Source organism: Dendropsophus ebraccatus, unplaced genomic scaffold (assembly GCF_027789765.1).
Source record: "Dendropsophus ebraccatus isolate aDenEbr1 unplaced genomic scaffold, aDenEbr1.pat pat_scaffold_1137_ctg1, whole genome shotgun sequence".
In the NCBI taxonomy this organism is placed as follows: domain Eukaryota; kingdom Metazoa; phylum Chordata; class Amphibia; order Anura; family Hylidae; genus Dendropsophus; species Dendropsophus ebraccatus.
Genome location: NW_027208554.1, coordinates 26,715 through 54,638, shown reverse-complemented (window position 1 = coordinate 54,638; position 27,924 = coordinate 26,715). Strand labels below are relative to the sequence as shown.

Genomic DNA, 27,924 nt, shown 5'->3' with positions numbered 1-27,924 from the left:
AAGCACCACGCTCTAACCAACTGAGCTAACCGGCCACGGTTCACCCCCGTGGCGCCTCGCTTTGTTTCCGTCTCGGCCTTTCACTCTATGGCGCATAAAGCAGCAAAGAGAATTTGGATCCGTGTGCAGAGAAGCCATTGGATTTGGCTACGGCACCTTTTTAAAGGTGTGATGTGGGATTTGACAGGTTGAAGAGGGCACTGTGGATGGTCTGCTGGAAAAGCAGAGAGTAAAACTCTTCCCGTTTGGACTGCAACATATCAAAGGGATGCTTAAAGGCTGAAAGAGGGTAGGATTTCTCTCCACCAGGGCCTAAAAGCTCCGCTGTGAACAGGATTTGAACCTGTGCGGGGAGACCCCATTGGATTTCGAGTCCAACGCCTTAACCACTCGGCCATCACAGCTGCCACGCCTCCACTAGGACACGCCTTCCCACTTGGCGAATGTCTTTTGCAAATGACAGTCTAGCAGGTGCCGTTGGAAATGACAGTTTAGGGCATGGGCCCGAACGGGGGGGAATTAAGCTACTAGAGTCTGGTTCTTCACGGCAAGGGGCAGGAATGGGGAATGTCTCTCCTTACAGCTGGTTGACTTCAATTATTGATCTCTACGAGATGAAGCAGAGGTAGGTGTCCCTTCCCATGGAACACATAGAAAAGAAAAGAAAGGCACTGCGCTGTGAACAGGATTTGAACTGTGCGGGGAGACCCCATTGGATTCAAGTCCAACGCCTTAACCACTCGGCCATCACAGCTGACCGCTGTGCTTCCCAGCTCCCTCATCGGTGGTCATCTGTCAACTACAGCTCAGGGGCTTTCGCCTTGAATGTAAGACGAGGCTTCAGAGTGCTAACTCAGCGCAGGCGTGCAACACTCTTTGCCGTTCAGAAACGGGCAACTTTGAGCTGAGAGTTCTTGGGGGGGGGGGGAGGCTATTCATTCGGCGGAATAAAAACTTTCGATGACGTTCTGCATAGATAAGATTGTTGCAACAAGGTTTTCTGCCTTTATGATGGGAGTTAGGACTCTGGTGGTGCAGCAACAGGACTTGAACTTGCAAGCATCCAGAGTTAGGAGTTTCACCAGAAGCATTTCTGCCTTTACTGTGTAGGTTGCACCTTTGCTTCATAAAGATGGAGGGAAGACTGGCCCGTACGGGGATCGAACCCGCGACCTTGGCGTTATTAGCACCACGCTCTAACCAACTGAGCTAACCGGCCATGACACGCACATCGCACGCTTTTTTTTCCGACATGGTTTTCCGCCTTCGGCATGGGGTGGGTTAGACCACTGCTGCATAGAGACAAAAGGTCAACTGGCCCGTACGGGGATCGAACCCGCGACCTTGGCGTTATTAGCACCACGCTCTAACCAACTGAGCTAACCGGCCACGGTACGCACATCGCACGTTTTTTTTTTCCGACATGGTTTTCCGCCTTCGGCATGGTGGGTTAGACCACTGCTGCATAGAGACAAAATGCAGACTGGCCCGTACGGGGATCGAACCCGCGACCTTGGCGTTATTAGCACCACGCTCTAACCAACTGAGCTAACCGGCCACGGTTCACCCCGTGCGCCTCGCTTTGTTCCGTCTCGGCCTTTCACTCTATGGCGCATAAAGCAGCAAAGAGAATTTGGATCCGTGTGCAGAGAAGCCATTGGATTTGGCTACGGCACCTTTTTTAAAGGTGTGATGTGGGATTTGACAGGTTGAAGAGGGCACTGTGGATGGTCTGCTGGAAAAGCAGAGAGTAAAACTCTTCCCGTTTGGACTGCAACATATCAAAGGGATGCGTAAAGGCTGAAAGAGGGTAGGATTTCTCTCCACCAGGGCCTAAAAGCCTCCGCTGTGAACAGGATTTGAACCTGTGCGGGGAGACCCCATTGGATTTCGAGTCCAACGCCTTAACCACTCGGCCATCACAGCTGCCACGCCTCCACTAGGACACGCCTTCCCACTTGGCGAATGTCTTTTGCAAATGACAGTCTAGCAGGTGCCGTTTGGAAATGACAGTTTAGGGCATGGGCCCGAACGGGGGGGAATTAAGCTACTAGAGTCTGGTTCTTCACGGCAAGGGGCAGGAATGGGGAATGTCTCTCCTTACAGCTGGTTGACTTCAATTATTGATCTCTACGAGATGAAGCAGAGGTAGGTGTCCCTTCCCATGGAACACATAGAAAAGAAAAGAAAGGCACTGCGCTGTGAACAGGATTTGAACCTGTGCGGGGAGACCCCATTGGATTTCAAGTCCAACGCCTTAACCACTCGGCCATCACAGCTGACCGCTGTGCTTCCCAGCTCCTCATCGGTGGTCATCTGTCAACTACAGCTCAGGGGCTTTCGCCTTGAATGTAAGACGAGGCTTCAGAGTGCTAACTCAGCGCAGGCGTGCAACACTCTTTGCCGTTCAGAAACGGGCAACTTTGAGCTGAGAGTTCTTGGGGGGGGGGGGGGAGGCTATTCATTCGGCGGAATAAAAACTTTCCGATGACGTTCTGCATAGATAAGATTGTTGCAACAAGGTTTTCTGCCTTTATGATGGGAGTTAGGACTCTGGTGGTGCAGCAACAGGACTTGAACTTGCAAGCATCCAGAGTTAGGAGTTTCACCAGAAGCATTTCTGCCTTTACTGTGTAGGTTGCACCTTTGCTTCATAAAGATGGAGGGAAGACTGGCCCGTACGGGGATCGAACCCGCGACCTTGGCGTTATTAGCACCACGCTCTAACCAACTGAGCTAACCGGCCATGACACGCACATCGCACGCTTTTTTTTCCGACATGGTTTTCCGCCTTCGGCATGGGGTGGGTTAGACCACTGCTGCATAGAGACAAAAGGTCAACTGGCCCGTACGGGGATCGAACCCGCGACCTTGGCGTTATTAGCACCACGCTCTAACCAACTGAGCTAACCGGCCACGGTACGCACATCGCACGTTTTTTTTTTTCCGACATGGTTTTCCGCCTTCGGCATGGTGGGTTAGACCACTGCTGCATAGAGACAAAATGCAGACTGGCCCGTACGGGGATCGAACCCGCGACCTTGGCGTTATTAGCACCACGCTCTAACCAACTGAGCTAACCGGCCACGGTTCACCCCCGTGCGCCTCGCTTTGTTTCCGTCTCGGCCTTTCACTCTATGGCGCATAAAGCAGCAAAGAGAATTTGGATCCGTGTGCAGAGAAGCCATTGGATTTGGCTACGGCACCTTTTTTAAAAGGTGTGATGTGGGATTTGACAGGTTGAAGAGGGCACTGTGGATGGTCTGCTGGAAAAGCAGAGAGTAAAACTCTTCCCGTTTGGACTGCAACATATCAAAGGGATGCGTAAAGGCTGAAAGAGGGTAGGATTTCTCTCCACCAGGGCCTAAAAGCCTCCGCTGTGAACAGGATTTGAACCTGTGCGGGGAGACCCCATTGGATTTCGAGTCCAACGCCTTAACCACTCGGCCATCACAGCTGCCACGCCTCCACTAGGACACGCCTTCCCACTTGGCGAATGTCTTTTGCAAATGACAGTCTAGCAGGTGCCGTTTGGAAATGACAGTTTAGGGCATGGGCCCGAACGGGGGGGAATTAAGCTACTAGAGTCTGGTTCTTCACGGCAAGGGGCAGGAATGGGGAATGTCTCTCCTTACAGCTGGTTGACTTCAATTATTGATCTCTACGAGATGAAGCAGAGGTAGGTGTCCCTTCCCATGGAACACATAGAAAAGAAAAGAAAGGCACTGCGCTGTGAACAGGATTTGAACCTGTGCGGGGAGACCCCATTGGATTTCAAGTCCAACGCCTTAACCACTCGGCCATCACAGCTGACCGCTGTGCTTCCCAGCTCCCTCATCGGTGGTCATCTGTCAACTACAGCTCAGGGGCTTTCGCCTTGAATGTAAGACGAGGCTTCAGAGTGCTAACTCAGCGCAGGCGTGCAACACTCTTTGCCGTTCAGAAACGGGCAACTTTGAGCTGAGAGTTCTTGGGGGGGGGGGGGAGGCTATTCATTCGGCGGAATAAAAAATTTCCGATGACGTTCTGCATAGATAAGATTGTTGCAACAAGGTTTTCTGCCTTTATGATGGGAGTTAGGACTCTGGTGGTGCAGCAACAGGACTTGAACTTGCAAGCATCCAGAGTTAGGAGTTTCACCAGAAGCATTTCTGCCTTTACTGTGTAGGTTGCACCTTGCTTCATAAAGATGGAGGGAAGACTGGCCCGTACGGGGATCGAACCCGCGACCTTGGCGTTATTAGCACCACGCTCTAACCAACTGAGCTAACCGGCCATGACACGCACATCGCACGCTTTTTTTTCCGACATGGTTTTCCGCCTTCGGCATGGGGTGGGTTAGACCACTGCTGCATAGAGACAAAAGGTCAACTGGCCCGTACGGGGATCGAACCGCGACCTTGGCGTTATTAGCACCACGCTCTAACCAACTGAGCTAACCGGCCACGGTACGCACATCGCACGTTTTTTTTTTTCCGACATGGTTTTCCGCCTTCGGCATGGTGGGTTAGACCACTGCTGCATAGAGACAAAATGCAGACTGGCCCGTACGGGGATCGAACCCGCGACCTTGGCGTTATTAGCACCACGCTCTAACCAACTGAGCTAACCGGCCACGGTTCACCCCCGTGCGCCTCGCTTTGTTTCCGTCTCGGCCTTTCACTCTATGGCGCATAAAGCAGCAAAGAGAATTTGGATCCGTGTGCAGAGAAGCCATTGGATTTGGCTACGGCACCTTTTTTTAAAGGTGTGATGTGGGATTTGACAGGTTGAAGAGGGCACTGTGGATGGTCTGCTGGAAAAGCAGAGAGTAAAACTCTTCCCGTTTGGACTGCAACATATCAAAGGGATGCGTAAAGGCTGAAAGAGGGTAGGATTTCTCTCCACCAGGGCCTAAAAGCCTCCGCTGTGAACAGGATTTGAACCTGTGCGGGGAGACCCCATTGGATTTCGAGTCCAACGCCTTAACCACTCGGCCATCACAGCTGCCACGCCTCCACTAGGACACGCCTTCCCACTTGGCGAATGTCTTTTGCAAATGACAGTCTAGCAGGTGCCGTTTGGAAATGACAGTTTAGGGCATGGGCCCGAACGGGGGGGAATTAAGCTACTAGAGTCTGGTTCTTCACGGCAAGGGGCAGGAATGGGGAATGTCTCTCCTTACAGCTGGTTGACTTCAATTATTGATCTCTACGAGATGAAGCAGAGGTAGGTGTCCCTTCCCATGGAACACATAGAAAAGAAAAGAAAGGCACTGCGCTGTGAACAGGATTTGAACCTGTGCGGGGAGACCCCATTGGATTTCAAGTCCAACGCCTTAACCACTCGGCCATCACAGCTGACCGCTGTGCTTCCCAGCTCCCTCATCGGTGGTCATCTGTCAACTACAGCTCAGGGGCTTTCGCCTTGAATGTAAGACGAGGCTTCAGAGTGCTAACTCAGCGCAGGCGTGCAACACTCTTTGCCGTTCACAAACGGGCAACTTTGAGCTGAGAGTTCTTGGGGGGGGGGGGAGGCTATTCATTCGGCGGAATAAAAACTTTCCGATGACGTTCTGCATAGATAAGATTGTTGCAACAAGGTTTTCTGCCTTTATGATGGGAGTTAGGACTCTGGTGGTGCAGCAACAGGACTTGAACTTGCAAGCATCCAGAGTTAGGAGTTTCACCAGAAGCATTTCTGCCTTTACTGTGTAGGTTGCACCTTTGCTTCATAAGATGGAGGGAAAGACTGGCCCGTACGGGGATCGAACCCGCGACCTTGGCGTATTAGCACCACGCTCTAACCAACTGAGCTACGCGAGCATTAGCACCACGCTCTAACCAACTGAGCTAACCGGCCATGACACGCACATCGCACGCTTTTTTTTTCCGACATGGTTTTCCGCCTTCGGCATGGGGTGGGTTAGACCACTGCTGCATAGAGACAAAAGGTCAACTGGCCCGTACGGGGATCGAACCCGCGACCTTGGCGTTATTAGCACCACGCTCTAACCAACTGAGCTAACCGGCCACGGTACGCACATCGCACGTTTTTTTTTTCCGACATGGTTTTCCGCCTTCGGCATGGTGGGTTAGACCACTGCTGCATAGAGACAAAATGCAGACTGGCCCGTACGGGGATCGAACCCGCGACCTTGGCGTTATTAGCACCACGCTCTAACCAACTGAGCTAACCGGCCACGGTTCACCCCCGTGCGCCTCGCTTTGTTTCCGTCTCGGCCTTTCACTCTATGGCGCATAAAGCAGCAAAGAGAATTTGGATCCGTGTGCAGAGAAGCCATTGGATTTGGCTACGGCACCTTTTTTTAAAGGTGTGATGTGGGATTTGACAGGTTGAAGAGGGCACTGTGGATGGTCTGCTGGAAAAGCAGAGAGTAAAACTCTTCCCGTTTGGACTGCAACATATCAAAGGGATGCGTAAAGGCTGAAAGAGGGTAGGATTTCTCTCCACCAGGGCCTAAAAGCCTCCGCTGTGAACAGGATTTGAACCTGTGCGGGGAGACCCCATTGGATTTCGAGTCCAACGCCTTAACCACTCGGCCATCACAGCTGCCACGCCTCCACTAGGACACGCCTTCCCACTTGGCGAATGTCTTTTGCAAATGACAGTCTAGCAGGTGCCGTTTGGAAATGACAGTTTAGGGCATGGGCCCGAACGGGGGGGAATTAAGCTACTAGAGTCTGGTTCTTCACGGCAAGGGGCAGGAATGGGGAATGTCTCTCCTTACAGCTGGTTGACTTCAATTATTGATCTCTACGAGATGAAGCAGAGGTAGGTGTCCCTTCCCATGGAACACATAGAAAAGAAAAGAAAGGCACTGCGCTGTGAACAGGATTTGAACCTGTGCGGGGAGACCCCATTGGATTTCAAGTCCAACGCCTTAACCACTCGGCCATCACAGCTGACCGCTGTGCTTCCCAGCTCCCTCATCGGTGGTCATCTGTCAACTACAGCTCAGGGGCTTTCGCCTTGAATGTAAGACGAGGCTTCAGAGTGCTAACTCAGCGCAGGCGTGCAACACTCTTTGCCGTTCAGAAACGGGCAACTTGAGCTGAGAGTTCTTGATTCTGGGGGGGGGGGGGGAGGCTATTCATTCGGCGGAATAAAAACTTTCCGATGACGTTCTGCATAGATAAGATTGTTGCAACAAGGTTTTCTGCTTTATGATGGGAGTTAGGACTCTGGTGGTGCAGCAACAGGACTTGAACTTGCAAGCATCCAGAGTTAGGAGTTTCACCAGAAGCATTTCTGCCTTTACTGTGTAGGTTGCACCTTTGCTTCATAAAGATGGAGGGAAGACTGGCCCGTACGGGGATCGAACCCGCGACCTTGGCGTTATTAGCACCACGCTCTAACCAACTGAGCTAACCGGCCATGACACGCACATCGCACGCTTTTTTTTTCCGACATGGTTTTCCGCCTTCGGCATGGGGTGGGTTAGACCACTGCTGCATAGAGACAAAAGGTCAACTGGCCCGTACGGGGATCGAACCCGCGACCTTGGCGTTATTAGCACCACGCTCTAACCAACTGAGCTAACCGGCCACGGTACGCACATCGCACGTTTTTTTTTTTTTCGACATGGTTTTCCGCCTTCGGCATGGTGGGTTAGACCACTGCTGCATAGAGACAAAATGCAGACTGGCCCGTACGGGGATCGAACCCGCGACCTTGGCGTTATTAGCACCACGCTCTAACCAACTGAGCTAACCGGCCACGGTTCACCCCCGTGCGCCTCGCTTTGTTTCCGTCTCGGCCTTTCACTCTATGGCGCATAAAGCAGCAAAGAGAATTTGGATCCGTGTGCAGAGAAGCCATTGGATTTGGCTACGGCACCTTTTTTTAAAGGTGTGATGTGGGATTTGACAGGTTGAAGAGGGCACTGTGGATGGTCTGCTGGAAAAGCAGAGAGTAAAACTCTTCCCGTTTGGACTGCAACATATCAAAGGGATGCGTAAAGGCTGAAAGAGGGTAGGATTTCTCTCCACCAGGGCCTAAAAGCCTCCGCTGTGAACAGGATTTGAACCTGTGCGGGGAGACCCCATTGGATTTCGAGTCCAACGCCTTAACCACTCGGCCATCACAGCTGCCACGCCTCCACTAGGACACGCCTTCCCACTTGGCGAATGTCTTTTGCAAATGACAGTCTAGCAGGTGCCGTTTGGAAATGACAGTTTAGGGCATGGCCCGAACGGGGGGGAATTAAGCTACTAGAGTCTGGTTCTTCACGGCAAGGGGCAGGAATGGGGAATGTCTCTCCTTACAGCTGGTTGACTTCAATTATTGATCTCTACGAGATGAAGCAGAGGTAGGTGTCCCTTCCCATGGAACACATAGAAAAGAAAAGAAAGGCACTGCGCTGTGAACAGGATTTGAACCTGTGCGGGGAGACCCCATTGGATTTCAAGTCCAACGCCTTAACCACTCGGCCATCACAGCTGACCGCTGTGCTTCCCAGCTCCCTCATCGGTGGTCATCTGTCAACTACAGCTCAGGGGCTTTCGCCTTGAATGTAAGACGAGGCTTCAGAGTGCTAACTCAGCGCAGGCGTGCAACACTCTTTGCCGTTCAGAAACGGGCAACTTTGAGCTGAGAGTTCTTGGGGGGGGGGGGGGGGGGGCTATTCATTCGGCGGAATAAAAACTTTCCGATGACGTTCTGCATAGATAAGATTGTTGCAACAAGGTTTTCTGCCTTTATGATGGGAGTTAGGACTCTGGTGGTGCAGCAACAGGACTTGAACTTGCAAGCATCCAGAGTTAGGAGTTTCACCAGAAGCATTTCTGCCTTTACTGTGTAGGTTGCACCTTTGCTTCATAAAGATGGAGGGAAGACTGGCCCGTACGGGGATCGAACCCGCGACCTTGGCGTTATTAGCACCACGCTCTAACCAACTGAGCTAACCGGCCATGACACGCACATCGCACGCTTTTTTTTTCGACATGGTTTTCCGCCTTCGGCATGGGGTGGGTAGACCACTGCTGCATAGAGACAAAAGGTCAACTGGCCCGTACGGGGATCAAACCCGCGACCTTGGCGTTATTAGCACCACGCTCTAACCAACTGAGCTAACCGGCCACGGTACGCACATCGCACGTTTTTTTTTTCCGACATGGTTTTCCGCCTTCGGCATGGTGGGTTAGACCACTGCTGCATAGAGACAAAATGCAGACTGGCCCGTACGGGGGATCGAACCCGCGACCTTGGCGTTATTAGCACCACGCTCTAACCAACTGAGCTAACCGGCCACGGTTCACCCCCGTGCGCCTCGCTTTGTTTCGTCTCGGCCTTTCACTCTATGGCGCATAAAGCAGCAAAGAGAATTGGATCCGTGTGCAGAGAAGCCATTGGATTTGGCTACGGCACCTTTTTTAAAGGTGTGATGTGGGATTGACAGGTTGAAGAGGGCACTGTGGATGGTCTGCTGGAAAAGCAGAGAGTAAAACTCTTCCCGTTTGGACTGCAACATATCAAGGGATGCGTAAAGGCTGAAAGAGGGTAGGATTTCTCTCCACCAGGGCCTAAAAGCCTCCGCTGTGAACAGGATTTGAACCTGTGCGGGGAGACCCCATTGGATTTCGAGTCCAACGCCTTAACCACTCGGCCATCACAGCTGCCACGCCTCCACTAGGACACGCCTTCCCACTTGGCGAATGTCTTTTGCAAATGACAGTCTAGCAGGTGCCGTTTGGAAATGACAGTTTAGGGCATGGGCCCGAACGGGGGGGAATTAAGCTACTAGAGTCTGGTTCTTCACGGCAAGGGGCAGGAATGGGGAATGTCTCTCCTTACAGCTGGTGACTTCAATTATGATCTCTACGAGATGAAGCAGAGGTAGGTGTCCCTCCCATGGAAAACACATAGAAAAGAAAAGAAAGGCACTGCGCTGTGAACAGGATTTGAACCTGTGCGGGGAGACCCCATTGGATTCAAGTCCAACGCCTTAACCACTCGGCCATCACAGCTGACCGCTGTGCTTCCCAGCTCCCTCATCGGTGGTCATCTGTCAACTACAGCTCAGGGGCTTTCGCCTTGAATGTAAGACGAGGCTTCAGAGTGCTAACTCAGCGCAGGCGTGCAACACTCTTTGCCGTTCAGAAACGGGCAACTTTGAGCTGAGAGTTCTTGGGGGGGGGGGGAGGCTCTTCATTCGGCGGAATAAAAACTTTCCGATGACGTTCTGCATAGATAAGATTGTTGCAACAAGGTTTTCTGCCTTTATGATGGGAGTTAGGACTCTGGTGGTGCAGCAACAGGACTTGAACTTGCAAGCATCCAGAGTTAGGAGTTTCACCAGAAGCATTTCTGCCTTTACTGTGTAGGTTGCACCTTTGCTTCATAAAGATGGAGGGAAGACTGGCCCGTACGGGGATCGAACCCGCGACCTTGGCGTTGTTAGCACCACGCTCTAACCAACTGAGCTAACCGGCCATGACACGCACATCGCACGCTTTTTTTTCCGACATGGTTTTCCGCCTTCGGCATGGGGTGGGTTAGACCACTGCTGCATAGAGACAAAAGGTCAACTGGCCCGTACGGGGATCGAACCCGCGACCTTGGCGTTATTAGCACCACGCTCTAACCAACTGAGCTAACCGGCCACGGTACGCACGTCGCACGTTTTTTTTTTCCGACATGGTTTTCCGCCTTCGGCATGGTGGGTTAGACCACTGCTGCATAGAGACAAAATGCAGACTGGCCCGTACGGGGATCGAACCCGCGACCTTGGCGTTATTAGCACCACGCTCTAACCAACTGAGCTAACCGGCCACGGTTCACCCCCGTGCGCCTCGCTTTGTTTCCGTCTCGGCCTTTCACTCTATGGCGCATAAAGCAGCAAAGAGAATTTGGATCCGTGTGCAGAGAAGCCATTGGATTTGGCTACGGCACCTTTTTTTAAAGGTGTGATGTGGGATTTGACAGGTTGAAGAGGGCACTGTGGATGGTCTGCTGGAAAAGCAGAGAGTAAAACTCTTCCCGTTTGGACTGCAACATATCAAAGGGATGCGTAAAGGCTGAAAGAGGGTAGGATTTCTCTCCACCAGGGCCTAAAAGCCTCCGCTGTGAACAGGATTTGAACCTGTGCGGGGAGACCCCATTGGATTTCGAGTCCAACGCCTTAACCACTCGGCCATCACAGCTGCCACGCCTCCACTAGGACACGCCTTCCCACTTGGCGAATGTCTTTTGCAAATGACAGTCTAGCAGGTGCCGTTTGGAAATGACAGTTTAGGGCATGGGCCCGAACGGGGGGGAATTAAGCTACTAGAGTCTGGTTCTTCACGGCAAGGGGCAGGAATGGGGAATGTCTCTCCTTACAGCTGGTTGACTTCAATTATTGATCTCTACGAGATGAAGCAGAGGTAGGTGTCCCTTCCCATGGAACACATAGAAAAGAAAAGAAAGGCACTGCGCTGTGAACAGGATTTGAACCTGTGCGGGGAGACCCCATTGGATTTCAAGTCCAACGCCTTAACCACTCGGCCATCACAGCTGACCGCTGTGCTTCCCAGCTCCCTCATCGGTGGTCATCTGTCAACTACAGCTCAGGGGCTTTCGCCTTGAATGTAAGACGAGGCTTCAGAGTGCTAACTCAGCGCAGGCGTGCAACACTCTTTGCCGTTCAGAAACGGGCAACTTTGAGCTGAGAGTTCTTGGGGGGGGGGGGGGGAGGCTATTCATTCGGCGGAATAAAAACTTTCCGATGACGTTCTGCATAGATAAGATTGTTGCAACAAGGTTTTTCTGCCTTTATGATGGGAGTTAGGACTCTGGTGGTGCAGCAACAGGACTTGAACTTGCAAGCATCCAGAGTTAGGAGTTTTCACCAGAAGCATTTTCTGCCTTTACTGTGTAGGTTGCACCTTTGCTTCATAAAGATGGAGTGGAAAGACTGGGCCCCGTACGGGGATCGAACCCGCGACCTTGGCGTTATAGCACCACGCTCTAACCAACTGAGCTAACGCCACGGACACGCACATCGCACGCTTTTTTTTTTTTTCCGACCATGGTTTTCGCCTTCGGCATGGGGTGGGTTAGACCACTGCTGCATAGAGACAAAAGGTCACCTTGCCCGTACGGGATCGAACCCGCGACCTTGGCGTTATTAGCACCACGCTCTAAACCAACTGAGCTAACCGGCCACGGTACGCACCAGTCGCACGTTTTTTTTTTTCCGACATGGTTTTTTTCCGCCTTCGGCATGGTGGGTTAGACCACTGCTGCATAGAGACAACAATGCATGACTGGCCCGTACGGGGGATCGAACCGCGGACCTTGCGTTATTAGCCCCACGCTCTAACCAACTGAGCTAACCGGCCACGGTTCACCCCCGTGCGCCTCGCTTTGTTTCCGTCTCGGCCCTTTCACTCTATGGCGCATAAAGCAGCAAAGAGAATTTGGATCCGTGTGCAGCATAAGCCATTGGATTTGGCTACGGCACCTTTTTTTAAAGGTGTTGATGTGGGATTTGACAGTTGAAGAGGGCACTGTGGATGGTCTGCTGGAAAAGCTAGAGAGTAAAACTCTTCCCGTTTGGACTGCAACATATCAAAGGGCTGCGTTAAAGGCTGAAAGAGGGTAGGATTTCTCTCCACCAGGGCCTAAAAGCCTCCGCTGTGAACAGGATTTGACCCTCTGTGCGGGGAGACCCCCATTGGATTTCGAGTCCAACGCCTTAACCCACCGGCCATCACAGCTGCCACGCCTCCACTATGGACACGCCTTCCCACCTGGCGAATGTCTTTTGCAAATGACAGTCTAGCAGGTGCCGTTTTGGAAATGACAGTAGTTTAGGGCATGGGCCTCCGAACGGGGGGGGAATTAAGCTACTAGAGTCTGGTTCTTCACGGCAAGGGGCAGGAATGGGGAATGTCTCTCCTTACAGCTGGTTGACTTCAATTATTGATCTCTACGAGATGAAGCAGAGGTAGGTGTCCCTTCCCATGGAACACATAGAAAAGAAAAGAAAGGCACTGCGCTCGTGAACAGGATTTGAACCTGTGCGGGGAGACCCCATTGGATTTCAAGTCCAACGCCTTAACCACTCGGCCATCACAGCTGACCGCTGTGCTTCCCAGCTCCCTCATCGGTGGTCATCTGTAACTACAGCTCAGGGGCTTTCGCCTTGAATGTAAGACGAGGCTTCAGAGTTGCTAACTCAGCGCAGGCGTGCAACACTCTTTGCCGTTCAGAAACGGGCAACTTTGAGCTGAGAGTTCTTGGGGGGGGGGGGAGGCTATTCATTCGGCGGAATAAAAACTTTTCGATGACGTTCTCGCATAGATAAGATTGTCTGCAACAAGGTTTTTCTGCCTTTTATGATGGGAGTTAGGACTCTGGTGGTGCCAGCAACAGGACTTGAACTTGCAAGCATCCAGAGTAGGAGTTTCACCAGAAGATTTTCTGCCTTTACTGTGTAGGTTGCACCTTTGCTCATAAAGATGGAGGGAAGACTGGCCCGTACGGGGATCGAACCCCGCGACCTTGGCGTTATTAGCACCACGCTCTAACCAACTGAGCTAACCGGCCACGACACGCACATCGCACGCTTTTTTTTTTTTCCGACATGGTTTTTCGCCTTCGGCATGGGTGGGTTAGCCCACTTGCTGCATAGAGACAAAAGGTCAACTGGCCCGTACGGGGATTCGAACCCCGCGACCCTTGGCGTTATTAGCACCACGCTCTAACCAACCTGAGCTAACCGGCCCACGGTACGCACATCGCACGTTTTTTTTTTTTTCGACATGGTTTTCCGCCTTCGGCATGGTGGGTTATGACCACTGCTGCATAGAGACAAAATGCAGGACTGGCCCGTACGGGGATCGAACCCGCGACCTTGGCGTGTATTAGCACCACGCTCTAACCAACTGGAGCTAACCGGCCACGGTTCCACCCCCGTGCCGCCTCGCTTTGTTTCCGTCTCGGCCTTTCACTCTATGGCGCATAAAGCAGCAAAGAGAATTTGGATCCGTGTTGCAGAGAAGCCAATTGGATTTGGCTACGGCACCTTTTTTTAAAGGTGTGATGTGGGATTGACAGGTTGAAGAGGGCACTGTGGATGGTCTGCTGGAAAAGCAGAGAGTAAAACTCTTCCCGTTTGGACTGCAACATATCAAAGGGATGCGTAAAGGCTGAAAGAGGGTAGGATTTCTCTCCACCAGGGCCTATAAAAGCCTCCGCTTGTGAACAGGATTTGAACCTGTGCGGGGAGACCCCATTGGATTTCGAGTCCAACGCCCTTAACCACTCGGCCATCACAGCTGCCACGGCCTCCACTAGGGACACGCCTTCCCACTTGGCGAATGTCTTTTTGGCAAATGACAGTCTAGCAGGTGCCGTTTGGAAATGGACAGTTTAGGGCATGGGGCCCGAACGGGGGGAATTAAGCTACTAGAGTCTGGTTCTTCACGGCAAGGGGCAGGAATGGGGAATGTTCCTCCTTACAGCTGGTTGACTTCAATTATTGATCTCTACGAGATGAAGCAGAGGTAGGTGTCCCTTCCCATGGAACACATAGAAAAGAAAAGAAAGGCACTGCGCTGTGAACAGGATTTGAACCTGTGCGGGGAGAACCCCATTGGATTTCAAGTCAACGCCTTAACCACTCGGCCATCACAGCTGGACCGCTGTGCTTCCCAGCTCCCTCATCGGTGGTCATCTCGTCAACTACAGCTCAGGGGCTTTCGCCTTGAATGTAAGACGAGGCTTCAGAGTGCTAACTCAGCGCAGGCGTGCAACACTCTTTGCCGTTCAGAAACGGGCAACTTTGAGCTGAGAGTTCTCTGGGGGGGGGGGGAGGCTATTCATTCGGCGGAATAAAAACTTTCCGATGACGTTCTGCATAGATAAGATTGTTGCAACAAGGTTTTCTGCCTTTATGATGGGAGTTAGGACTCTGGTGGTGCAGCAACAGGACTTGAACTTGCAAGCATCCAGAGTTAGGAGTTTCACCAGAAGCATTTCTGCCTTTACTGTGTAGGTTGCACCTTTGCTTCATAAAGATGGAGGGAAGACTGGCCCGTACGGGGATCGAACCCGCGACCTTGGCGTTATTAGCACCACGCTCTAACCAACTGAGCTAACCGGCCACGACACGCACATCGCACGCTTTTTTTTTCCGACATGGTTTTCCGCCTTCGGCATGGGGTGGGTTAGACCACTGCTGCATAGAGACAAAAGGTCAACTGGCCCGTACGGGGATCGAACCCGCGACCTTGGCGTTATTAGCACCACGCTCTAACCAACTGAGCTAACCGGCCACGGTACGCACATCGCACGTTTTTTTTTTTCCGACATGGTTTTCGCCTTTCGGCATGGTGGGTTAGACCACTGCTGCATAGAGACAAAATGCAGACTGGCCGTACGGGGATCGAACCCGCGACCCTTGGCGTTATTAGCACCACGCTCTAACCACTGAGCTAACCGGCCACGGTTCACCCCCGTGCGCCTCGCTGTGTTTCCGTCTCGGCCTTTCACTCTATGGCGCATAAAGCAGCAAAGAGAATTTTGGATCCGCTGTGCAGAGAAGCCATTGGATTGGCTACGGCACCTTTTTTTAAAGGTGCTGTGTGGGATTTGACAGGTTGAAGAGGGCACTGTGGACTGGTTCTGCTGGAAAAGCAGAGAGTAAAACTCTTTCCCGTTTGGACTGCAACATATCAAAGGGATGCGTGAAAGGCGAAAGAGGGTAGGATTTCTCTCCACCAGGGCCTAAAAGCCTCGCTAGTGAACAGGATTTGAACCTGTGCGGGGAGACCCCATTGGATTTCGAGTCCAACGCCTTAACCACTCGGCCATCACAGCTGCCACGCCTCCACTAGGACACGCTCTTCCCACTTGGCGAATGTCTTTTGCAAATGACAGTCTAGCAGGTGCCGTTTGGAAATGACAGTTTAGGGCCATGGGCCCCCGAACGGGGGGGAATTAAGCTACTAGAGTCTGGTTCTTCACGGCAAGGGGCAGGAATGGGGAATGTCTCTCCTTACAGCTGGTTGACTTCAATTATTGATCTCTACGAGATGAAGCAGAGGTAGGTGTCCCCTTCCCATGGAAACACATAGAAAAGAAAGAAAGGCACTGCGCTGTGAACAGGATTTGAACCTCGTGCGGGGAGGACCCCATTGGATTTCAAGTCCAACGCCTTAACCACTCGGCCATCACAGCTGACCGCTGTGCTTCCCAGCTCCCTCATCGGTGGTCATCTGTCAACTACAGCTCAGGGGCTTCGCCTTGAATGTAAGACGAGGCTTCAGAGTGCTAACTCAGCGCAGGCGTGCAACACTCTTTGCCGTTCAGAAACGGGCAACTTTGAGCTGAGAGTTCTTGGGGGGGGGGGGGGAGGCTATTCCATTCGGCGGAATAAAAACTTTTCGATGACGTTCTGCATAGATAAGATTGTTGCAACAAGGTTTTCTGCCTTTATGATGGGAGTTAGGACTCTGGTGGTGCAGCAACAGGACTTGAACTTGCAAGCATCCAGAGTTAGGAGTTTTCACCAGAAGCAATTTCTGCCTTTACTGTGTAGGTTGCACCTTTGCTTCATAAAGATGGAGGAAGACTTGGCCCGTACGGGGATCGAACCCGCGACCTTGGCGTTATTAGCACCACGCTCTAACCAACTGAGCTAACCGGCCACGACACGCACATCGCACGCTTTTTTTTTTCCGACATGGTTTTCCGCCTTCGGCATGGGGTGGGTTAGACCACTGCTGTATAGAGACAAAAGGTCAACTGGCCCGTACGGGGATCGAACCCGCGACCTTGGCGTTATTAGCACCACGCTCTAACCAACTGAGCTAACCGGCCACGGTTACGCACGCTCGTCACGTTTTTTTTTTTTTTTCCGACATGGTTTTCCGCCTTCGGCATGGTGGGTTAGACCACTGCTGCATTAGAGACAAAATGCAGACTGGCCCGTACGGGGATCGAACCCGCGACCCTTGGCGTTATTAGCACCACGCTCTAACCAACTGAGCTAACCGGCCACGGTTCACCCCCAGTGCGCCCTCGCTTTGTTTTCCGTCTCGGCCTTTCACTCTATGGCGCATAAAGCAGCAAAGAGAATTTTGGATCCGTGTGCAGAGAAGCCATTGGATTTGGCTACGGCACCTTTTTTAAAGGTGTGATGTGGGATTTGACAGGTTGAAGAGGGCACTGTCGGATTGGTCTGCTGGAAAAGCAGAGAGTAAAACTCTTCCCGTTTGGACTGCAACATATCAAAGGGATGCGTAAAGGCTGAAAGAGGGTAGGATTTCTCTCCACCAGGGCCTAAAAGCCTCCGCTCGTGAACAGGATTTTGAACCTGTGCGGGGAGACCCCATTGGATTTCGAGGTCCAACGCCTTAACCACTCGGCCATCACAGCTGCCACGCCTCCACTAGGACACGCCTTCCCACTTGGCGAATGTCTTTTGCAAATGACAGTCTAGCAGGTGCCGTTTTGGAAATGACAGTTAGGGCATGGGGCCCGAACGGGGGGAATTAAGCTACTAGAGTCTGGTTTCTTCACGGCAAGGGGCAGGAATGGGGAATGTCTCTCCTTACAGTGGTGTGACTTCAATTTATTGATCTCTACGAGATGAAGCAGAGGTAGGTGTCCCTTCCCATGGAACACATAGAAAAGAAAAGAAAGGCACTGCGCTGTGAACAGGATTTGAACCTGTGCGGGGAGACCCCATTGGATTTCAAGTCCAACGCCTTAACCACTCGGCCATCACAGCTGACCGCTGTGCTTCCCAGCTCCCTCATCGGTGGTCATCTGTCAAACTACAGTCTCAGGGGCTTTCGCCTTGAATGTAAGACGAGGCTTCAGAGTGCTAACTCAGCGCAGGCGTGCAACACTCTTTGCCGTTCAGAAACGGGCAACTTGAGCTGAGAGTTCTTGGGGGGGGGGGGAGGCTATTCATTCGGCGGAAATAAAAACTTTGCCGATGACGTTCTGCATAGATAAGATTGTTTGCAACAAGGTTTTTCTGCCTTTATGATGGGAGTTAGGACTCTGGTGGTTGCAGCAACAGGACTTGAACTTGCAAGCATCCAGAGTTAGGAGTTTCACCAGAAGCATTTCTGCCTTTACTGTGTAGGTTGCACCTTTGCTTCATAAAGATGGAGGGAAGAAGACTGGCCCGTACGGGGATCGAACCCGCGACCTTGGCTTTATTAGCACCACGCTTCTAACCAACTGAGCTAAACCGGCCACGACACGCACATCGCACGCTTTTTTTTTTTTCCCGACATGGTTTTTCCCGCCTTCGGCATGGGGTGGGTTAGACCACTGCTGCATAGAGTACAAAGGTTCAACTGGCCCGTACGGGGATCGAACCCGCGACCTTGGCGTTATTAGCACCACGCTCTAACCAACTGAGCTAACGGCCACGGTTACGCACAGTCGCACGTTGTTTTTTTTTTTTCCGACATGGTTTTCCGCCTTCGGCATGGTGGGTTAGACCACTGCTGCATAGAGGACAAAATGCAGACTGGCCCCGTACGGGGAATCGAAACCGCGACCTTGGCGTTATTAGCACCACGCTCTAACCAACTGAGCTAATCCGGCCACGGCTTCACCCCCGTGCGCCTCGCTTTGTTTCCTGTCTCGGCCTTTCACTCTATGGCGCATAAAGCAGCAAAGAGAATTTGGATCCGTGTGCAGAGAAGCCATTGGATTTGGCTACGGCACCTTTTTTTTTAAAGGTGTGATGTGGGATTTGGACAGGTTTGAAGAGGGCACTGTGGATGGTCTGCTGGAAAAGCAGAGAGTAAAACTCTTCCCGTTTGGACTGCAACATAATCAAAGGGATGCGTTAAAGGCTGAAAGAGGGTAGGATTTCTCTCCACCAGGGCCTAAAAGCCTCCGCTCGTGAACAGGATATTTGAACCTGTGCGGGGAGGACCCCATTGGATTTCGAGTCCAACGCCTTAACCACTCGGCCCATCACAGCTGCCACGCCTCCACTAGGACACGCCTTCCCACTTGGCGAATGTCTTTTGCACAATGACAGTCTAGCAGGTGCCGTTTGGAAATGACAGTTTAGGGCATGGCCCGAACGGGGGGGGAATTAAGCTACTAGAGTCTGGTTCTTCACGGCAAGGGGCAGGAATGGGGAATGTCTCTCCTTACAGCTGGTTGACTTCAATTATTGATCCTCTACGAGATGAAGCAGAGGTTAGGTGTCCCTTCCCATGGAACACATAGAAAAGAAAAGAAAGGCCCACTGCGCTGGTGAACAGGATTTGAACCTGTGCGGGGAGACCCCATTGGATTTCAAGTCCAACGCCTCTAACCCACTCGGCCATCACAGCTGACCGCTGTGCTTCCCAGCTCCCTCATCGGTTGGTCATCTGTCAACTACAGCTCAGGGGCTTTCGCCTTGAATGTAAGATGATGGCTCTCAGAGGTGCTAACTCAGCGCAGGCTCGTTGCAACACTCTTTGCCGTCAGAAACGGGCAACTTTGAGCTGAGAGTTCTTGGGGGGGGGGGGAGGCTATTCATCGGCGGAATAAAAACTTTCCGATGACTGTTCTGCATAGATAAGATTGTTCTGCAACAAGGTTTTTCTGCCTTTATGATGGGAGTAGGACTCTGGTGTGCAAGCAACAGGACTTGAACTTGCAAGCATCCAGGAGTTAGGAGTTTCACCAGAAGCATTTCTGCCTTTACTGTTAGGTTTGCACCCTTTTGCTCATAAAGATGGAGGGAAGACTGGCCCGTACGGGGATCGAACCCGCGACCTTGGCGTTATTAGCACCACGCTCTAACCAACTGAGCTAACCGGCCACGACACGCACATCGCACGCTTTTTTTTTTTCCGACATGGTTTTCCGCCTTCGGCATGGGGTGGGTTAGACCACTGCTTGCATAGAGACAAAAGGTCAACTGGCCCGTACGGGGATCGAACCCGCGACCTTGGCTTATTAGCACCACGCTCTAAACCAACTGAGCTAACCGGCCCACGGTACGCACGTCGCACGTTTTTTTTTTTCCGACATGGTTTTTCCGCCTTCGGCATGGTGGGTTAGACCACTGCTGCATCGAGACAAAATGCATGACTGGGCCCGTACGGGGATCGGAACCCGCGACCTTGGCGTTATTAGCACCACGCTCTAACCAACTGAGCTAACCGGCCACGGTTCACCCCCGTGCGCCTCGCTTTTGTTTCCGTCCTCGGCCTTTCACTCTATGCGCATAAAGCAGCAAAAGAGACTTTGGATCCGTGTGCAGAGAAGCCATTGGATTTGGCTACGGCACCTTTTTTAAAGTGTGATGTGGGATTTGACAGGTTGTAAGAGGGCACTGTGGATGGTCTGCTGGAAAAGCAGAGAGTAAAACTCTTTCCCGTTTGGACTGCAACATATCAAAGGGATGCGTAAAGGCTGAAAGAGGGTAGGATTTCTCTCCACCAGGGCCTAAAAGCCTCCGCTGTGAACAGGATTTGAACCTGTGCGGGGAGACCCCATTGGATTTCGAGTCCAACGCCTTAACCACTCGGCCATCACAGCTGCCACGCCTCCACTAGGACACGCCTTCCCACTTGGCGAATGTCTTTTGCAAATGACAGTCTAGCAGGTGCCGTTTGGAAATGACAGTTTAGGGCATGGGCCCGAACGGGGGGGAATTAAGCTACTAGAGTCTGGTTCTTCACGGCAAGGGGCAGGAATGGGGAATGTCTCTCCTTACAGCTGGTTGACTTCAATTATTGATCTCTACGAGATGAAGCAGAGGTAGGTGTCCCTTCCCATGGAACACATAGAAAAGAAAAGAAAGGCACTGCGCTGTGAACAGGATTTGAACCTGTGCGGGGAGACCCCATTGGATTTCAAGTCCAACGCCTTAACCACTCGGCCATCACAGCTGACCGCTGTGCTTCCCAGCTCCCTCATCGGTGGTCATCTGTCAACTACAGCTCAGGGGCTTCGCCTTGAATGTAAGACGAGGCTTCAGAGTGCTAACTCAGCGCAGGCGTTTGCAACACTCTTTGCCGTTCAGAAACGGGCAACTTTGAGCTGAGAGTTCTTGGGGGGGGGGGGGGAGGCTATTCATTCGGCGGAATAAAAACTTTCCGATGACGTTCTGCATAGATAAGATTGTTGCAACAAGGTTTTCTGCCTTTATGATGGGAGTTAGGACTCTGGTGGTGCAGCAACAGGACTTGAACTTGCAAGCATCCAGAGTTAGGAGTTTTCACCAGAAGCATTTCTGCCTTTACTGTGTAGGTTGCACCTTTGCTTCATAAAGATGGAGGGAAAGACTGGCCCGTACGGGGATCGAACCCGCGACCTTGGCGTTATTAGCACCACGCTCTAACCAAACTGAGCTAACCGGCCACGACACGCACATCGCACGCTTTTTTTTTCCGACATGGTTTTCCGCCTTCGGCATGGGGTGGGTTAGACCACTGCTGCATAGAGACAAAAGGTCAACTGGCCCGTACGGGGATCGAACCCGCGACCTTGGCGTTATTAGCACCACGCTCTAACCAACTGAGCTAACCGGCCACGGTACGCACATCGCACGTTTTTTTTTTTCCGACATGGTTTTCCGCCTTCGGCATGGTGGGTTAGACCACTGCTGCATAGAGACAAAATGCAGACTGGCCCGTACGGGGATCGAACCCGCGACCTTGGCGTTATTAGCACCACGCTCTAACCAACTGAGCTAACCGGCCACGGTTCACCCCCGTGCGCCTCGCTTTGTTTCCGTCTCGGCCTTTCACTCTATGGCGCATAAAGCAGCAAAGAGAATTTGGATCCGTGTGCAGAGAAGCCATTGGATTTGGCTACGGCACCTTTTTTTAAAGGTGTGATGTGGGATTTGACAGGTTGAAGAGGGCACTGTGGATGGTCTGCTGGAAAAGCAGAGAGTAAAACTCTTCCCGTTTGGACTGCAACATATCAAAGGGATGCGTAAAGGCTGAAAGAGGGTAGGATTTCTCTCCACCAGGGCCTAAAAGCCTCCGCTGTGAACAGGATTTGAACCTGTGCGGGGAGACCCCATTGGATTTCGAGTCCAACGCCTTAACCACTCGGCCATCACAGCTGCCACGCCTCCACTAGGACACGCCTTCCCACTTGGCGAATGTCTTTTGCAAATGACAGTCTAGCAGGTGCCGTTTGGAAATGACAGTTTAGGGCATGGGCCCGAACGGGGGGGAATTAAGCTACTAGAGTCTGGTTCTTCACGGCAAGGGGCAGGAATGGGGAATGTCTCTCCTTACAGCTGGTTGACTTCAATTATTGATCTCTACGAGATGAAGCAGAGGTAGGTGTCCCTTCCCATGGAACACATAGAAAAGAAAAGAAAGGCACTGCGCTGTGAACAGGATTTGAACCTGTGCGGGGAGACCCCATTGGATTTCAAGTCCAACGCCTTAACCACTCGGCCATCACAGCTGACCGCTGTGCTTCCCAGCTCCCTCATCGGTGGTCATCTGTCAACTACAGCTCAGGGGCTTTCGCCTTGAATGTAAGACGAGGCTTCAGAGTGCTAACTCAGCGCAGGCGTGCAACACTCTTTGCCGTTCAGAAACGGGCAACTTTGAGCTGAGAGTTCTTGGGGGGGGGGGGGGGAGGCTATTCATTCGGCGGAATAAAAACTTTCCGATGACGTTCTGCATAGATAAGATTGTTGCAACAAGGTTTTCTGCCTTTATGATGGGAGTTAGGACTCTGGTGGTGCAGCAACAGGACTTGAACTTTGCAAGCATCCAGAGTTAGGAGTTTCACCAGAAGCATTTCTGCTTTACTGTGTAGGTTGCACCTTTGCTTCATAAAGATGGAGGGAAGACTGGCCCGTACGGGGATCGAACCCGCGGACCTGGCGTTATTAGCACCACGCTCTAACCAACTGAGCTAACCGGCCCACGACACGGCACATCGCACGCTTTTTTTTTCCGACATGGTTTTCCGCCTTCGGCATGGGGTGGGTTTAGACCACTGCTGCATAGAGACAAAAGGTCAACTGGCCCGTACGGGGATCTGAAACCCGCGACCTTGGCGTTATTAGCACCACGCTCTAACCAACTGAGCTAACCGGCCACGGTACGCACATCGCACCGTTTTTTTTTTTCCGACATGGTTTTCCGCCTTTCGGCATGGTGGGTTTAGACCCACTGCTGCATAGAGACAAAATGCAGACTGGCCCGTACGGGGATCGAACCCGCGACCTTGGCGTTATTAGCACCACGCTCTAACCAACTGAGCTAAACGGCCACGGTTTCACCCCCCGTGCGGCCTCGCTTTGTTTCCGTCTCGGCCTTTCACTCTATGGCGCATAAAGCAGCAAAGAGGAATTTGGATCCGTGTGCAGAGAAGCCATTGGATTTGGCTACGGCACCTTTTTTTTAAAGGTGTGATGTGGGATTTGGACAGGTTGAAGAGGGCACTGTGGATGGTTCTGCTGGAAAAGCAGAGAGTAAAACTCTTCCCGTTTGGACTGCAACATATCAAAGGGATGCGTAAAGGTCTGAAAGAGGGTAGGATTTCTCTCCACCAGGGCCTAAAAGCCTCCGCTGTGAACAGGATATGAACCTGTGCGGGGATGGACCCATTGGATTTCGAGTCCAACGCCTTAACCACTCGGCCATCACAGCTGCCACGCCTCCACTAGGACACGCCTTCCCACTTGGCGAATGTCTTTTGCAAATGACAGTCTAGCAGGATGCCGTTGGAAATGACAGTTTAGGCATGGGCCCGAACGGGGGGGAATTAAGCTACTAGAGTCTGGTTCTTCACGGCAAGGGGCAGGAATGGGGAATGTCTCTCCTTACAGCTGGTTGACTTCAATTATTGATCTCTACGAGATGAAGCAGAGGTAGGTGTCCCTTCCCATGGAAACACATAGAAAAGAAAAGAAAGGCACTGCGCTGTGAACAGGATTTGAACCTGTGCGGGGAGACCCCATTGGATTTCAGAGTCCAACGCCTTAACCCACTCGGCCATCACAGCGACCGCTGTGCTTCCCAGCTCCCTCATCGGTGGTTCATCTGTCAACTACAGCTCAGGGGCTTCGCCTTGAATGTAAGACGAGGCTTCAGAGTGCTAACTCAGCGCAGGCCGTGCAACACTCTTTCGCCGTTCAGAACGGGCAACTTTGAGCTGAGAGTTCTTGGGGGCGGTGGGGGGGGCTATTTCATTCGGCGGAAATAAAAAACTTTTCCGATGACCGTTCTGCATAGATAAGATTGTTGCAACAAGGTTTTCTGCCTTTCATGATGGGAGTTAGGACTCTGGTGGTGCAGCAACAGGACTTGAACTGGCAAGCATCCAGAGTTAGGAGTTTTCACCAGAAAGCATTTCTGCCTTTACTGTGTAGGTTGCACCTTTGCTTCATAAAAGATGGAGGGGAAGAATGGCCCGTACGGGATCGAACCCCGCGACCCTTGGGTATTAGCACCACGCTCTAACCAACTGAGCTAACCGGCCACGACACGCACATCGCACGCTTTTTTTTTCCGACATGGTTTTCCGCCTTCGGCATGGGGTGGGTTAGACCACTGCTGCATAGAGACAAAAGGTCAACTGGCCCGTACGGGGATCGAACCCGCGACCTTGGCGTTATTAGCACCACGCTCTAACCAACTGAGCTAACCGGCCACGGTACGCACATCGCACGTTTTTTTTTTTCCGACATGGTTTTCCGCCTTCGGCATGGTGGGTTAGACCACTGCTGCATAGAGACAAAATGCAGACTGGCCCGTACGGGGATCGAACCCGCGACCTTGGCGTTATTAGCACCACGCTCTAACCAACTGAGCTAACCGGCCACGGTTCACCCCCGTGCGCCTCGCTTTGTTTCCGTCTCGGCCTTTCACTCTATGGCGCATAAAGCAGCAAAGAGAATTTGGATCCGTGTGCAGAGAAGCCATTGGATTTGGCTACGGCACCTTTTTTTAAAGGTGTGATGTGGGATTTGACAGGTTGAAGAGGGCACTGTGGATGGTCTGCTGGAAAAGCAGAGAGTAAAACTCTTCCCGTTTGGACTGCAACATATCAAAGGGATGCGTAAAGGCTGAAAGAGGGTAGGATTTCTCTCCACCAGGGCCTAAAAGCCTCCGCTGTGAACAGGATTTGAACCTGTGCGGGGAAGACCCCATTGGATTTCGAGGTCCAACGCCTTAACCACTCGGCCATCACAGCTGCCACGCCTCCACTAGGACACGCCTTCCCACTTGGCGAATGTCTTTTGCAAATGACAGTCTAGCAGGTGCCGTTTGGAAATGACAGTTTTAGGGCATGGGCCCGAACGGGGGGGAATTTAAGCTACTAGGAGTCTGGTTCTTCACGGCAAGGGCAGGAATGGGGAATGTCTCTCCTTACAGCTGGTTGACTTCAATTATTGATCTCTACGAGATGAAGCAGAGGTAGGTGTCCCTTCCCATGGAACACATAGAAAAGAAAAGAAAGGCACTGCGCTGTGAACAGGATTTGAACCTGTGCGGGGAGACCCCATGGATTCAAGTCCAACGCCTAACCACTCGGCCATCACAGCTGACCGCTGTGCTTCCCAGCTCCCTCATCGGTGGTCATCTTGTCAACTACAGCTCAGGGGCTTCGCCCTGAATGTAAGACGAGGCTTCAGAGTGCTAACTCAGCGCAGGCGTGCAACACTCTTTGCCGTTCAGAACGGGCAACTTTGAGCTGAGAGTTCTTGGGGGGGGGGGGGTGGGAGGCTATTCATTCGGCGGAATAAAAACTTTCCGATGACGTTCTGCATAGATAAGATTGTTTGCAACAAGGTTTTCTGCCTTTATGATGGGAGTTAGGACTCTGGTGGTGCAAGCAACAGGACTTGAACTTGCAAGCATCCAGAGTTAGGAGTTTTCACCAGAAGCATTTCTGCCTTTACTGTGTAGGTTGCACCCTTTGCTTCATAAAGATGGAGGGAAGACTGGGCCCGTACGGGGATCGAACCCGCGACCTTGGCGTCTATTAGCACCACGCTCTAACCAACTGAGCTAACCGGCCACTGACAACGCACATCGCACGCTTTTTTTTTTCCGACATGGTTTTCCGCCTTCGGCATGGGGTGGGTTAGACCACTGCTGCATAGAGACAAAAGGTCTAACTGGCCCGTACGGGGATCGAACCCGCGACCTTGGCGTTATTAGCACCACGCTCTAACCAACTGAGCTAACCGGCCACGGTACGCACAGTCGCACGTTTTTTTTTTTTTTTCCGACATGGTTTTTCCGCCTTCGGCATGGTGGGTTAGACCACTGCTGCATAGAGACAAAATGCAGACTGGCCCGTACGGGGATCGAACCCGCGACCTTGGCGTTATTAGCACCACGCTCTAACCAACTGAGCCTAACCGGCCACGGTTCACCCCCGTGCGCCTCGCTTTGTTTCCGTCTCGGCCTTTCACTCTATGGCGCATAAAGCAGCAAAGAGAATTTGGATCCGTGTGCAGAGAAGCATTGGATTTGGCTACGGCACCTTTTTTTAAAGGTGTGATGTGGGATTTGACAGGTTGAAGAGGGCACTGTGGAATGGTCTGCTGGAAAAGCAGAGAGTAAACTCTTCCCGTTTGGACTGCAACATATCAAAGGGATGCGTTAAAGGCTGAAAGAGGGTAGGATTTTCTCTCCACCAGGGCCTAAAAGCCTCCGCTGTGAACAGGATTTGAACCTGTGCGGGGGGAGACCCATTGGATTTCGAGTCCCAACGCCTTAACCACTCGGCCATCACAGCTGCCACGCCTCCACTAGGACACGCCTTCCCACTTGGCGAATGTCTTTTGCAAATGACAGTCTAGCAGGTGCCGTTTGAAATGACAGTTTAGGGCATGGGCCCGAACGGGGGGGAATTAAGCTACTAGAGTCTGGTTCTTCACGGCAAGGGGCAGGAATGGGGAATGTCTCTCCTTACAGCTGGTTGACTTCAATTATTGATCTCTACGAGATGAAGCAGAGGTAGGTGTCCCTTCCCATGGAACACATAGAAAAGAAAAGAAAGGCACTGCGCTCGTGAAACAGGATTTGAACCTGTGCGGGGAGACCCCATGGATTTCAAGTCCAACGCCTTAACCACTCGGCCATCACAGCTGACCGCTGTGCTTCCCAGCTCCCTCATCGGTGGTCATCTGTCAACTACAGCTCAGGGGCTTTCGCCCTTGAATGTAAGACGAGGCTTCAGAGTGCTAACTCAGCGCAGGCGTGCAACACTCTATTGCCGTTCAGAAACGGGGCAACTTTGAGCTGAGAGTTCTTGGGGGGGGGGGGGGGGAGGGCTATTCATTCGGCGTGAATAAAAACTTTCCGATGACAGTTCTGCATAGATAAGATTGTTGCAACAAGGTTTTTCTGCCTTTATGATGGGAGTTAGGACTCTGGTGGTGCAGCAACAGGGACTTGAACTTGCAAGCATCCAGAGTTAGGAGTTTCACCAGAAGCATTTCTGCCTTTACTGTGTAGGTTGCACCTTTGCTTCATAAAGATGGAGGGAAGACTGGCCCGTACGGGGATCGAACCCCGCGACCTTGGCGTTATTAGCACCACGCTCTAACCAACTGAGCTAACCGGCACATGACACGCACATCGCACGCTTTTTTTTTTTCCGACATGGTTTTCCGCCTTCGGCATGGGGTGGGTTAGACCACTGCTGCATAGAGACAAAAGGTCAACTGGCCCGTACGGGGATCGAACCCGCGACCTTCGGCGTTATTAGCACCACGCTCTAACCAACTGAGCTAACCGGCCACGGTACGCACCGTCGCACGTTTTTTTTTTTTCCGACATGGTTTTCCGCCTTCGGCATGGTGGGTTAGACCACTGCTGCATAGAGACAAAATGCAGACTGGCCCGTACGGGGATCGAACCCCGCGACCTTGGCGTTATTAGCACCACGCTCTAACCAACTGAGCTAACCGGCCACGGTTCACCCCCGTGCGCCTCGCTTTGTTTCCGTCTCGGCCTTTCACTCTATGGC

At 52.1% G+C, this 27,924-nt stretch overlaps 35 non-coding genes across 35 annotated transcripts; all 35 read right to left on the bottom strand.

Moving 5' to 3' along the window:
* Positions 1–322: 322 nt before the first annotated feature.
* On the bottom strand, positions 323–404 carry TRNAS-CGA (transfer RNA serine (anticodon CGA)). Its single transcript has one exon. It is a non-coding gene; the product is annotated as a tRNA-Ser (tRNA).
* Positions 405–1,844: 1,440 nt separating this feature from the next.
* Positions 1,845–1,926, bottom strand: TRNAS-CGA (transfer RNA serine (anticodon CGA)). The gene has a single exon. It is a non-coding gene; the product is annotated as a tRNA-Ser (tRNA).
* Positions 1,927–2,197: 271 nt separating this feature from the next.
* Positions 2,198–2,279, bottom strand: TRNAS-UGA (transfer RNA serine (anticodon UGA)). Its single transcript has one exon. It is a non-coding gene; the product is annotated as a tRNA-Ser (tRNA).
* Positions 2,280–3,375: 1,096 nt separating this feature from the next.
* TRNAS-CGA (transfer RNA serine (anticodon CGA)) lies at positions 3,376–3,457 on the bottom strand. The gene has a single exon. It is a non-coding gene; the product is annotated as a tRNA-Ser (tRNA).
* Positions 3,458–3,728: 271 nt separating this feature from the next.
* TRNAS-UGA (transfer RNA serine (anticodon UGA)) lies at positions 3,729–3,810 on the bottom strand. Its single transcript has one exon. It is a non-coding gene; the product is annotated as a tRNA-Ser (tRNA).
* Positions 3,811–4,904: 1,094 nt separating this feature from the next.
* Positions 4,905–4,986, bottom strand: TRNAS-CGA (transfer RNA serine (anticodon CGA)). Its single transcript has one exon. It is a non-coding gene; the product is annotated as a tRNA-Ser (tRNA).
* A 271-nt stretch (positions 4,987–5,257) lies between these two features.
* Positions 5,258–5,339, bottom strand: TRNAS-UGA (transfer RNA serine (anticodon UGA)). Its single transcript has one exon. It is a non-coding gene; the product is annotated as a tRNA-Ser (tRNA).
* A 1,131-nt stretch (positions 5,340–6,470) lies between these two features.
* On the bottom strand, positions 6,471–6,552 carry TRNAS-CGA (transfer RNA serine (anticodon CGA)). Its single transcript has one exon. It is a non-coding gene; the product is annotated as a tRNA-Ser (tRNA).
* Positions 6,553–6,823: 271 nt separating this feature from the next.
* Positions 6,824–6,905, bottom strand: TRNAS-UGA (transfer RNA serine (anticodon UGA)). Its single transcript has one exon. It is a non-coding gene; the product is annotated as a tRNA-Ser (tRNA).
* A 1,103-nt stretch (positions 6,906–8,008) lies between these two features.
* On the bottom strand, positions 8,009–8,090 carry TRNAS-CGA (transfer RNA serine (anticodon CGA)). The gene has a single exon. It is a non-coding gene; the product is annotated as a tRNA-Ser (tRNA).
* A 270-nt stretch (positions 8,091–8,360) lies between these two features.
* TRNAS-UGA (transfer RNA serine (anticodon UGA)) lies at positions 8,361–8,442 on the bottom strand. The gene has a single exon. It is a non-coding gene; the product is annotated as a tRNA-Ser (tRNA).
* A 1,093-nt stretch (positions 8,443–9,535) lies between these two features.
* On the bottom strand, positions 9,536–9,617 carry TRNAS-CGA (transfer RNA serine (anticodon CGA)). The gene has a single exon. It is a non-coding gene; the product is annotated as a tRNA-Ser (tRNA).
* Positions 9,618–10,360: 743 nt separating this feature from the next.
* Positions 10,361–10,434, bottom strand: TRNAV-AAC (transfer RNA valine (anticodon AAC)). The gene has a single exon. It is a non-coding gene; the product is annotated as a tRNA-Val (tRNA).
* A 628-nt stretch (positions 10,435–11,062) lies between these two features.
* On the bottom strand, positions 11,063–11,144 carry TRNAS-CGA (transfer RNA serine (anticodon CGA)). Its single transcript has one exon. It is a non-coding gene; the product is annotated as a tRNA-Ser (tRNA).
* Positions 11,145–11,415: 271 nt separating this feature from the next.
* On the bottom strand, positions 11,416–11,497 carry TRNAS-UGA (transfer RNA serine (anticodon UGA)). The gene has a single exon. It is a non-coding gene; the product is annotated as a tRNA-Ser (tRNA).
* A 1,119-nt stretch (positions 11,498–12,616) lies between these two features.
* TRNAS-CGA (transfer RNA serine (anticodon CGA)) lies at positions 12,617–12,701 on the bottom strand. The gene has a single exon. It is a non-coding gene; the product is annotated as a tRNA-Ser (tRNA).
* Positions 12,702–12,980: 279 nt separating this feature from the next.
* On the bottom strand, positions 12,981–13,063 carry TRNAS-UGA (transfer RNA serine (anticodon UGA)). Its single transcript has one exon. It is a non-coding gene; the product is annotated as a tRNA-Ser (tRNA).
* Positions 13,064–14,181: 1,118 nt separating this feature from the next.
* On the bottom strand, positions 14,182–14,265 carry TRNAS-CGA (transfer RNA serine (anticodon CGA)). The gene has a single exon. It is a non-coding gene; the product is annotated as a tRNA-Ser (tRNA).
* Positions 14,266–14,541: 276 nt separating this feature from the next.
* TRNAS-UGA (transfer RNA serine (anticodon UGA)) lies at positions 14,542–14,623 on the bottom strand. Its single transcript has one exon. It is a non-coding gene; the product is annotated as a tRNA-Ser (tRNA).
* Positions 14,624–15,724: 1,101 nt separating this feature from the next.
* TRNAS-CGA (transfer RNA serine (anticodon CGA)) lies at positions 15,725–15,807 on the bottom strand. Its single transcript has one exon. It is a non-coding gene; the product is annotated as a tRNA-Ser (tRNA).
* A 276-nt stretch (positions 15,808–16,083) lies between these two features.
* TRNAS-UGA (transfer RNA serine (anticodon UGA)) lies at positions 16,084–16,167 on the bottom strand. The gene has a single exon. It is a non-coding gene; the product is annotated as a tRNA-Ser (tRNA).
* Positions 16,168–17,282: 1,115 nt separating this feature from the next.
* On the bottom strand, positions 17,283–17,367 carry TRNAR-UCG (transfer RNA arginine (anticodon UCG)). The gene has a single exon. It is a non-coding gene; the product is annotated as a tRNA-Arg (tRNA).
* A 273-nt stretch (positions 17,368–17,640) lies between these two features.
* Positions 17,641–17,722, bottom strand: TRNAS-UGA (transfer RNA serine (anticodon UGA)). Its single transcript has one exon. It is a non-coding gene; the product is annotated as a tRNA-Ser (tRNA).
* Positions 17,723–18,853: 1,131 nt separating this feature from the next.
* TRNAS-CGA (transfer RNA serine (anticodon CGA)) lies at positions 18,854–18,940 on the bottom strand. The gene has a single exon. It is a non-coding gene; the product is annotated as a tRNA-Ser (tRNA).
* A 276-nt stretch (positions 18,941–19,216) lies between these two features.
* TRNAS-UGA (transfer RNA serine (anticodon UGA)) lies at positions 19,217–19,301 on the bottom strand. The gene has a single exon. It is a non-coding gene; the product is annotated as a tRNA-Ser (tRNA).
* Positions 19,302–20,417: 1,116 nt separating this feature from the next.
* On the bottom strand, positions 20,418–20,499 carry TRNAS-CGA (transfer RNA serine (anticodon CGA)). Its single transcript has one exon. It is a non-coding gene; the product is annotated as a tRNA-Ser (tRNA).
* Positions 20,500–20,770: 271 nt separating this feature from the next.
* Positions 20,771–20,852, bottom strand: TRNAS-UGA (transfer RNA serine (anticodon UGA)). Its single transcript has one exon. It is a non-coding gene; the product is annotated as a tRNA-Ser (tRNA).
* Positions 20,853–21,954: 1,102 nt separating this feature from the next.
* Positions 21,955–22,036, bottom strand: TRNAS-CGA (transfer RNA serine (anticodon CGA)). Its single transcript has one exon. It is a non-coding gene; the product is annotated as a tRNA-Ser (tRNA).
* A 271-nt stretch (positions 22,037–22,307) lies between these two features.
* On the bottom strand, positions 22,308–22,389 carry TRNAS-UGA (transfer RNA serine (anticodon UGA)). The gene has a single exon. It is a non-coding gene; the product is annotated as a tRNA-Ser (tRNA).
* A 1,116-nt stretch (positions 22,390–23,505) lies between these two features.
* TRNAS-CGA (transfer RNA serine (anticodon CGA)) lies at positions 23,506–23,588 on the bottom strand. Its single transcript has one exon. It is a non-coding gene; the product is annotated as a tRNA-Ser (tRNA).
* A 271-nt stretch (positions 23,589–23,859) lies between these two features.
* On the bottom strand, positions 23,860–23,943 carry TRNAQ-CUG (transfer RNA glutamine (anticodon CUG)). Its single transcript has one exon. It is a non-coding gene; the product is annotated as a tRNA-Gln (tRNA).
* Positions 23,944–25,050: 1,107 nt separating this feature from the next.
* On the bottom strand, positions 25,051–25,134 carry TRNAR-UCG (transfer RNA arginine (anticodon UCG)). The gene has a single exon. It is a non-coding gene; the product is annotated as a tRNA-Arg (tRNA).
* Positions 25,135–25,407: 273 nt separating this feature from the next.
* On the bottom strand, positions 25,408–25,486 carry TRNAQ-UUG (transfer RNA glutamine (anticodon UUG)). The gene has a single exon. It is a non-coding gene; the product is annotated as a tRNA-Gln (tRNA).
* Positions 25,487–26,604: 1,118 nt separating this feature from the next.
* TRNAS-CGA (transfer RNA serine (anticodon CGA)) lies at positions 26,605–26,688 on the bottom strand. Its single transcript has one exon. It is a non-coding gene; the product is annotated as a tRNA-Ser (tRNA).
* A 270-nt stretch (positions 26,689–26,958) lies between these two features.
* TRNAS-UGA (transfer RNA serine (anticodon UGA)) lies at positions 26,959–27,041 on the bottom strand. The gene has a single exon. It is a non-coding gene; the product is annotated as a tRNA-Ser (tRNA).
* Positions 27,042–27,924: the final 883 nt, after the last annotated feature.